The sequence below is a fragment of the Delphinus delphis genome, chromosome 15, assembly GCF_949987515.2.
Source record: "Delphinus delphis chromosome 15, mDelDel1.2, whole genome shotgun sequence".
Lineage (NCBI taxonomy): Eukaryota > Metazoa > Chordata > Mammalia > Artiodactyla > Delphinidae > Delphinus > Delphinus delphis.
Genome location: NC_082697.1, coordinates 60,897,684 through 60,907,191, shown reverse-complemented (window position 1 = coordinate 60,907,191; position 9,508 = coordinate 60,897,684).

Below are 9,508 nucleotides of genomic sequence, written 5' to 3'. Positions count from 1 at the left end.
TCTGCGGTGGGGCCCTCTGGGCTCACTCTGGGCTGGGGGACCCCCAGGGGATGGTTTCTCCAATAGCAGCTTGGAGGGGCAGTGAGAAAAAGGGGGGCTAGGTCAGACCCCTCTTGAGGCAGAGGACTGTTCACTGATAATCATCAATCCCCATTTCCTCCTGAGGACCTACTGTGTGCCAAGCACATGGAATATACTGTCTTACCGACCTCACCGCATTACCTCACGGCAGCCAGACAGGAAGACTGAGGCGTAGAGGTCGGCTGTTCATTGAACCAATGCTTGCTTGCCCTCTGCTGATGCTGGGGCCACAGCGGCAAACAGGACAGGCGCTGCCCTCTGGAACTCATCCTCTCAGGGAGAGACCCACGTCAGCAGGGGATTACCATGCTGCCCTCGTGGTCCAGGGCATGAGTGCTGGAGCCCAGCTGCCTGGGGTCAGGGCACCATGAGAGACTGAGGCTGGGCCGGCACGTCCCTCCTGGGCCTCCCTACTGTCCCACTCAGGGCTGCCTCCGTCAAGTCTGCGTTGTCCTCTGGGTCAGTCCCCTCTTGTGGGGTAGAGCCAGAGAGAGGCTTTGCGCCCCCTCCCACTTCTTGCCCCCTGCCAGGACTGGATGCAAGTCCCTGGGCCTGGTTTAGCCTCTCTGGGCCTCAGTTTCCTCATCTGTAAAACAGGAGTTATAATACCCGCCTTATAGGACTTGTAGGGGGATTAAATGAGACAAAGTCCATGTAGGAGAATTTGGCAATCAAAAAATTTGTTTGTCTTGTAAATATTTTCTTTTTATTTTGTGTTTAGAAGCTGCAGTTTTAAGTATATTGACAGAACATGCATAACAAAAGCTTCCTAAGAAGTGGAAAAAAATATTGCTGGAAAAATTGGCCTCATTAACATATTTAGACATTTACTTAATACATACTCCATTGGAAATTAATGATATGACTTATTTATTTTTAAAATTTTTATTGGAGTACGGTTGCTTTAATTGATATGACTTTTTTTTTTTTGCGGTACGGGGCCTCTCACTGTTGTGGCCCCTCCCGTTGCGGAGCACAGGCTCCGGACACGCAGGCTCAGCGGCCATGGCTCATGGGCCCAGTCGCTCCACGGCATGTGGGATCTTCCCGGACCGGGGCACGAACCGTGTCCCCTGCATCGGCAGGCGGACGCTCAACCACTGCGCCACCAGGGAAGCCCAATTGATATGACTTTTATACAAACACTAACATTTCCAAATCAGTCTAAATAGGGGGGCGTTTCAGCTCTTTACCGTCTATACCCAAAGTAGAAAATCCCTCAGTTTCTGAATGCAATCCTGACAGACATCAGAAATGGTCACTCTGAGATCCTGCTGACATATTGTTCTGTACCTTCGTCTAAAGATGTTTCTGTTGAGTAAGTGTCCCTATGCTTCTTTTTCTCTTTGCTCTGATCTTCCTGTAGCTTCAGAGTTACATTTCAGATTTCTTCTCTTTTTGCTCTCATTTTTGCGGGAGGAAACCAGTTTGCCAAATTCATATGTAGTTCAAAATTGAGAACTGGATTTCTCTTAGAATCTTAACATTTGATCGAGAAGGGCCTCTGAGTACATTCACCAGATGGTTGGTTGTGCTCTGTGTTACTACCTGGAGGAGGGGATGTCTGCGCTGAGACTGGAAAGAGGAAAAAAACTGGGCCAGCCAGAGGGGTGGAGTCCAGGCCTCAGGTGTAGCACGTGCAAAGCCGGCCCTTCTGGGGAGCTGAAGTAGCTCCCTGGAGCCACAGTAGCCTGGTTCAAGGTCCTGTAGGATGCCCCCGCCCACATCTGTGTGCTGAGCCCCAGGATTCTGGAAGCTCACCTTATCACCCCCAGTTCAGACCCTAAGAGCTGGATGCAGAAGGCGGGCCCATGGGCAAGGTCCCACCAAAGGCAGCGAGGCCCCTGCCTTTACCTTGCACTTTAAAAGATGCCCCGATCCCTTTGAGGCCTGCCCTTGCCCATTCTGGCTCAGCTTCCCATGACTCAAGCTAGTGGCGGGCCTGAAATCCAGTTAAGTACCGGAAGCGCTGCCAGACTCCGGAAAACAACCCGCTCCTCGGCCGGAAGCCCCAGAGGCCCACTCTGGCCTTCTCCCAGGAAGGAGCCCCACCCGCACCCAGGTTTCTGGCCCAGGGAGGATGCCAAGGCCTAGGCCAGAAGTGCAGGGAGGCCACACCAGGAAGAGGGAGCCTTCCAGAAAGGCCTGGACTCCTGGCTCCCAGGCCGAGAGAGAGAGAGAGAGAGAGAGAGAGAGAGAGAGAGAGAGAGAGAGAGAGAGAGCAGGCTTCACCCTGCCTCTCTGTAGGTTTTCCTACAGGGAGAAATGCCCGGTCACTGCCGTCTCCCAAGACTCCTAGAATATCAAAAATGAAAAACTTCCAAAGCAAGCATATAAAAATTATTGTACAATAGGTTTTAAACATTTGCATCAAACAGATGTGGACTTAAAAAACAGGTACACACAAACAGGAATGCAATCATAGCAATGTAGTTATGCTAGACATGGGACAGAATCAGGATTTATGGAAAATAATTTCTGATGTGCATCCACCGAGCTTCGTGGGACATGAGTCTGAAGTGGCGTCATGGTTGTGTTCCTCCCTCAACCCCATCAGGAGGTGGCTGTGACCACCCTTGTGATATCTTGTGGAGATAATGTTAAGAATCTAGCCTAAAAAATCTTCCTGAACACCAGGACTTAGGCCCAGTGGTCCTTACAAGTTAGGTCCAAATCTCCCTGAAAGCCAGAGGTTGCCCCACCCTCATCCCACCCTGGCCTCGGACCCTCAGCAGCGTGCTGAGTGGCAGGAGCAACTCCAGGGCCTTTCATCTGGCCCTGCCCACCTGCCACAGTGGTACCTGTGCCCCGTAGGGAACAACAGGAACTGGGAGCAAAGAGGATGAAAGGGAAAGCAGTTTCCATGGCCCTGCCCCTCGGGCTCTGTGATGTCAGGTGGAGACAGCCCCTGGCCTACCTGGGTTTTCTTAAGGCCACCCAGAGCCACAAGTCCCTGTGGGCCTGGAGCCTTGTGTTTCTTTACGAAACGGAAAAACACGGGGGCAACCTACTCGCTCAGGACCTGTAGCCTTGCTACCCTGCCTTGTCTGGCACATGGTTGGGCAAATTAAAGATTTTTTAGAACATGAATAAGAAGGAAGGGAAAGTACTGGAAGAGAGGTCGTGAGCCTGGGATGTCATTTCCCAGGAGGCGAAGAACTCCAGGTCCTGAGTAGACAGAAAGACAGACTGCCATTGGTGAGACCAAGGGGTCTGTGGTTCCTGGTGGGCTGGGAACAAGGTCCTCACCTGCTAAGGGGGTCATGACCCTGGAATCCTCAGTCCTCCTGAATTTGTTTCCTCACTGACAATAATGGGGATGTTGAAAGCATTAAATTTCATGATTTGCATGAAGTGCTTGTCCGGGTCTGGCACATAGCAAGTGCTCAATAAATTGTAGGGATTATCATTAGCTGTTCAATGGGGGTCTTGAACCGGCCATGCCTGGGATGTAGGAATAGATTTACAAATGTGAGGGCTTCTCCTTTAAGATGTGGTTGGTGTCCCTAGCATCAGTTTCATCCTCACCCCTCAGCCCAGGGAAACCAAAGTGGAAGAAGCACCAGGGTCTGGATGGGTGGGCCAACTCAGCTGAGAGTTGGCTTCTTGGAATTTCAACAGGGTGGCCAAATTGTGTCACGAAACTAGTAGAATGCTCCACATCCAGCCCAGGTGGAAATGAAAGAGTTGATCAACATCTCCATCAGCATAGAATTCTTCTCTGGAACCCACATGACTGTGGACCCATCACCACCTCTCAGACCAATACCAACTTTAAAATAAATGCTGTTGGATTTGGAGATTTTTTTTATGAGAGGTTGCAACTGGCAATCCACAGGCTGAGCAGGGCCCACAGATGTGTTTCATTTGGCCTACAGAGGCTTTAAAATAATAAAAATAAATTTGACTTGGTGGCCAACGTTTTTAAATCAGGAAATTTCATATTTAAATAATCCAGACTTCTGGTGTCTTTTAAGAAAATCAGGTGATCAAAAGATTTGGCAGGTGGTGGAGTCAAGATGGTGGCTCAGGAAGATGTGGAGTTCACATCTCCCCACAACTAGGGTGCCTGCCGGATACTGGTGGGGGACATCGACGCCCAAGGAGATGGGAGGAACCCCCAAGCGAGCCGCCGGGGGTCAGGCCAAAGCTCCTTTGGTGGGGGCTCTGAGTCCGAACCACTGGACTAACAGAGAACCTCAGACCCCGAGGAATATTCATCAGAGTGAGGTCTCCCGGAGGTCCTCATTTCAGCACCAAGACCCAGCTCTACCCAACAGCCTACAAACTCCAGTGTCGGAAGCCTCAGGCTAAACAACCAGTTAGACAGAAACACAATCCCACCCATCAAAAAAAAAAAAAAGACTTGGCAGCCATGGGCCTGTCTTCCTGCAGAGCAACAGTTGGTTGGAGCAGAACAGTGGATAACAGGATATATTAGTCAGTGAAGGCTAGCTGCTATAACAAACATCCCCAAGGTTTCAGTGGCTCACCACAATACAAGTTCATTTCTTGCTCATATTGTTACCAAGTCTAAGCTTGTACTGCTCACTGACAGGCCAGTAAATCGAAAGACGAATCGTCGGGGCAAGAAATAGCGACTTCATTTGGAAAGCCGGCAGTGTAAGAAGATGGCAGACTTATGTCCCAAAGAACCATCTTGCGTGAGTTAGGGTTCAGGCTTCTTTTATAGTAAAAGGGGAGGGAGTAAAGTCAAACATTTCCTGGTTCCAGTCAGCCTCTGGAGGGGATATGTTAATTTCTTCCTTCCCGTAGTCATTCACAGGTGGGCCTGGTCAGGATGTTTCATGTGAGCTAAACAAAGGTATTTTAGCTTAATGCTTGTTACCTGAGATGCAGAGTTCCCAGAGATGGGCCATTATGTATAATTTAAGCTTGTAGACAACATCCCTTTAGTGATTAACTTGTAATAGAATACAGTTTCTTCCTTATTACAATATCACAGTCCAAGAAGTGGGGGGTGGGGGTGTCCACACATTATTTAGGGAAACAGATGTCTTCCACTTCATGGCTCTGACATCTTCGAGGGATTCATTCTTTCTACATTGAGCTGGAGGATGGTGAAGGAGGTAGTGGGAAAGCAGACCAGCTTTTAACTGTATCAGCTGGGAAGTGTCCCACATTGGTGAGAACCAGTCATGAGGCCCAACAGGGACCCAAGGGGGCTGTGAAATGTGGTGCCTAGCTCAGGGCCCAGGAGGAAGAGGAGAACACAGAAGCTTATAAGCAGCAGCATCTCTGTTTCAAGTGGCTGCCCTACATGCGTTCTCCACTTGGTCATGGAAGTTCTGTTCTTCCCATTGTTCTTCCTCGCCTCTCCCCAGCTCAGCCATTTGGCTCAGGGGAAACTTTCTGTCATTGGTTGGAGAATGGTCATGTGATACAATCCCAACCAATGAGACAAGATGGATTTGGATATGATGCCTAGAACAGCAGCAGCCATTTGGGGACCAGTCTTGTGGTGAAACCAACACAGTGATGGCAGAAAAGAGAGGTGGAAGGAACACGTGTCTCTGGTGGCCTGATGGAACTGCTCAAACAACTAATCCAGAAACCTACCCTACTTCTAGACTTCCTGAGAAATGCATAATAAATTATCTTATTGTTTAAGCCAGTTTGAGCCAGGGAATTCCTGTTCCTTGTAGAATAAAGTATCCAAACCGAGATCGCTGCCTGGCTAGATTCACTTAGGTCACCTGCCTGGCCATGTATGTATTTGAGTTTTTGCCTCTTGACCTAAAATGCTTTCTTTTTCCAATCAGAGCTGAGGTCAATCAGCCAGCTGACCTTCATGGCCTTAAGTGTCTACCACTTAAGGATGCAACGTGCAATTATCAGTGCTTCCTGGGACAACATGGGCCCATCCAGGGTCTTTGTGTCCACCTGCATCTCGGGGATGCAGCAATCCATGCGTGACACCGACCACAAGATTGAGCAGATACGGATTTGAGCCTGGGCTCCACCACTTCTTAGCTGGGTGAACTTAGACAAGCCAGTGAACCTCTCTGAACTTCAGTTTCTGACTGCTGTGAGCATTGCTGGACGATTCGATGACTTGACATGTAAAGGCTCTTCTCCCAGGCTCAGCACCCAGAGGGTTCACAGTAGATGTTGGCTGGTGGCGTGGTCACTGCCCAGCTGCTGAGATCCACTGAATGATCAGATGGTTTGCTCCAACTATTGGCTCACTGGGGCGACGTAGCCCTAAAGTACAAGGCCCATATTGTAGAGCAAGGTTGATTTTCCACGGAGGAGGCATTAGATAGCTCTGAATAACCTAGTAGAAATGTATTCCCCTTTCACTTTTCTTATACGCTTTCTGATCTTGTGAAGGAGAAAATCTCAGTTGGGTGCTGCTCTGTGTTTAACACCTTCCTAACACTTACTAAGCCCCCTGGAAGGGGGCCCAGGCTTCTGGCTCAGAACGTTTCATTGTAGCAGTATCGCTATGCAATGTACAAAGATCATTTTGTTTTCATCGCATTTTAAAGTAATTATCCATTTATGGCAGATGGTGCTCTTTTTCCATCTGAGGAAGTGAGATAACATTTTCCTTTTGAGATAAAATTGTCCAGGTTATCCAGGTGAGTTAAGTTAAATAAAAATATTAGTGGAATACAATGTAGGAGGTACAAGGTATGGCTGAAATCAAGAAGGTGGGCTGTGAAAGGCTCGAGCTGGGGGCCTTATCAGGGAAAACCATGGGGCCTGGGGGTCCAGCAGGAGAAGGGCCTCTCCGGGTGGTCAGAGGCTGGCCTTCATTCCTAACAGGAGTGACGAGAGCTGTGGCAGCCTGTCCCCAGGCCTTTTAAGAGAGTCCCTGAGATGACATTCAAACTGAATTCCATTGGAAGGAAGGAAGGAAGGAAAGTAGGGAGACCCAGCATCCTGGTTTGCCCAGGACTGGGGGGTTTCCCGGGTCACTGGACTTTCAGTGATAAAACTGTAACAGTCCCAGGCGAATGGGGATGGTGGGTCACCCTGGCTGCCCTGGACTGGGGATTTGGGAGGAGCAGAGAGTTGCTGCTTCAGGTCGATGAGAGTGGTCATCCTTGTGAAAAGAAAGAAAGTACTACTTTTTCAATACCCACAGCCTCTCCCCAAAGACTCAGAAGAATTCTATCTTAGCCTTGGGAGCAAGGTTTCCTGGTATGTCCGTCAGGATAATAGGTGAGGGGGATGGGTCAAAAGGAACCTAGACAGGTTGGAGACACACCGGTAAGAGACAGAGTCTGAGGAAGAGAATAGATGGTGTGCGTGACAAGTGTGGAGCTGGTCAGACGGAAGGGAGTCAGCCCGGCTGCGTTGATGCAGAATCTGGGGAGAGGCCAGAGGCAGCTTCCTACTGGGATGGGCGGGCTGTGGAGAAAGGCGGGGGGGCTTTTCAAAGCCATCGAGCTGTGTTATTAGCGGAGCGCTCCCCACCCCACATCCCTTCTAATACCTTCCGGCAGCCCACAGTGAAGGTTGAAATGTCTGGTCACGGACTTCCCTGATGATCCAGTGGTTAGGACTCCGCGCTTCCACTTCTGGGGGCGTGGCTTCCATTCCTTGTCGGGGAACTAAGATGCTGCACGCTGCCTACTGAGGCCAAAAAAGCTGGTCAGTTCCTTTCCAATATTGGATGGGTATTGCCTCGAAATGTCACGTTCTGCAAAAAATCAGAGTAAATCTGACCCAGGGAGGGCTGGTTCCAGGGGAATCCTCGGAAGCTGCCTAGGGATGAACCACTCCTGCATCTGCCCACGCTTCTCCAGCCCGGTACCCAACACCAATAATTCCTCCGGGGCCCAGGGTGAGTACCTCCTCTCTCTTTCTCTCAATTACCCCATTTGTAAAGTAGAAGCAGTATTTCCCTCATCATCTCTGTGCCAGGCTCTGAGCTAGGTGGTGAGATGTGGATTAGACCACACTTGACCCACTTTTTTTTTTGGTTTGTTTTTGTTTTTAATTATGAGTTATTTCAGGCCAACCGGAAAGGATGGGAAATAAGTTCACAAACACCTGTGTGCCTACCACCCAGCTGAATTAATACATAAATCACATCCAGATTCAACTAAGACCCTCGTGTGCCCTTTCTCTGACTCAGCCCATCTTCTGACATCCCCATGGATGACACTGTCCTGAGTCTAGGCTTCATCACTCTCGGGCATGTTTCTATGCTTTTACTACCTAAGTAGCCAGAAACAACAAACAGGGTATTGTTTGCATAACGTTAATTCTGTATAAATGGTATCATGGTGTATCATCTTTCTATGCCTGCCTTTTTTTGCTCCTCTTTTTGTGAGTTTTATCTGCCTCGCGCAATGGAATTACAATTTATGCATTTGAACTGCTGAACTTGATTCCACCCTGTGGACCCACCATGGTTTATTCTTCCACTCCCCTTGATGGACACTTAGCTCTTCCCAGCAATGTTGCTCCGAGCAGCCTGGTGGATACAATGAGAATTTCCCCACGGTATACATCTCAGAGTAGGATTCCTGGGTCTCATCTATATGGGACTTTTATTTATTTATTGTCTGCGATGGGTCTTTGTTGCTGTGCGCGGGCTTTCTCTAGCTGCAGCGAGCAGGGTCTGCTCTTTGTTGCAGTGCGAGGGCTTCTCATTGCAGTGGCCTCTCCCATTGTGGAGCACAGGCTCTAGACGCGCAGGCTTCAGTAGTTGTGGCACGCGGGCTTCAGTAGTTGTGGCACGCAGGCTTCAGTAGTTGTGGCTCGTGGGCTCCAGAACACAAGCTCAGTAGTTGTGGCGCACGGGCCCAGCTGCCCCATGGCATGTGGGATCCTCCCAGACCAGGGCTCGAACCCGTGTCCCCTGCATTGGCAGACGGACTCCCAACCACTGTGCCACCAGGGAAGCCCCTACATGGGTTCTTCTGTGGTGGCCTTTCACCTGGCATGTCCTCTCAAGTTTTCCTCTGTCCCCACTAGTCCCTGTTGTCTTGTACCCAAGCAGCTTCAATGTTCACATGATCTGTCTGGCTCCTGTGAGCATTTGGGCTTTCAGCTTCTGGGCTCTTGGGAGATACATGGGCATGTGAGCAAGTAACTGTAACATCTTGTGATAGGTGCTATCAAAATGATACACCCAAGGTGCTGGTGGTACACAGAGGAAATAGCAACTAACTCCAACTAAGAGGTTGAGGAATGATTCAAAATCATAGTTAAGTTAGTAACAGTTAGGCAAGGTTTTGAGGCATGAATAGGAGTTTTCCAAGATGGGGGTGGAGGAAGGGCATTGTAGGCCAAGGGAACAGCATATGCACAGGCACAAATCAAGCTGAATTGACGGAATAACAAAGGCTGGTGTGGCAAGAGCAAGGGGGAGAACGGTAGGAGGGACGCTTGGGGCCTAGAATGCCAGGCTAAGGAGTTGGGATTTATCCTGGTGGCGGTGGTGGGC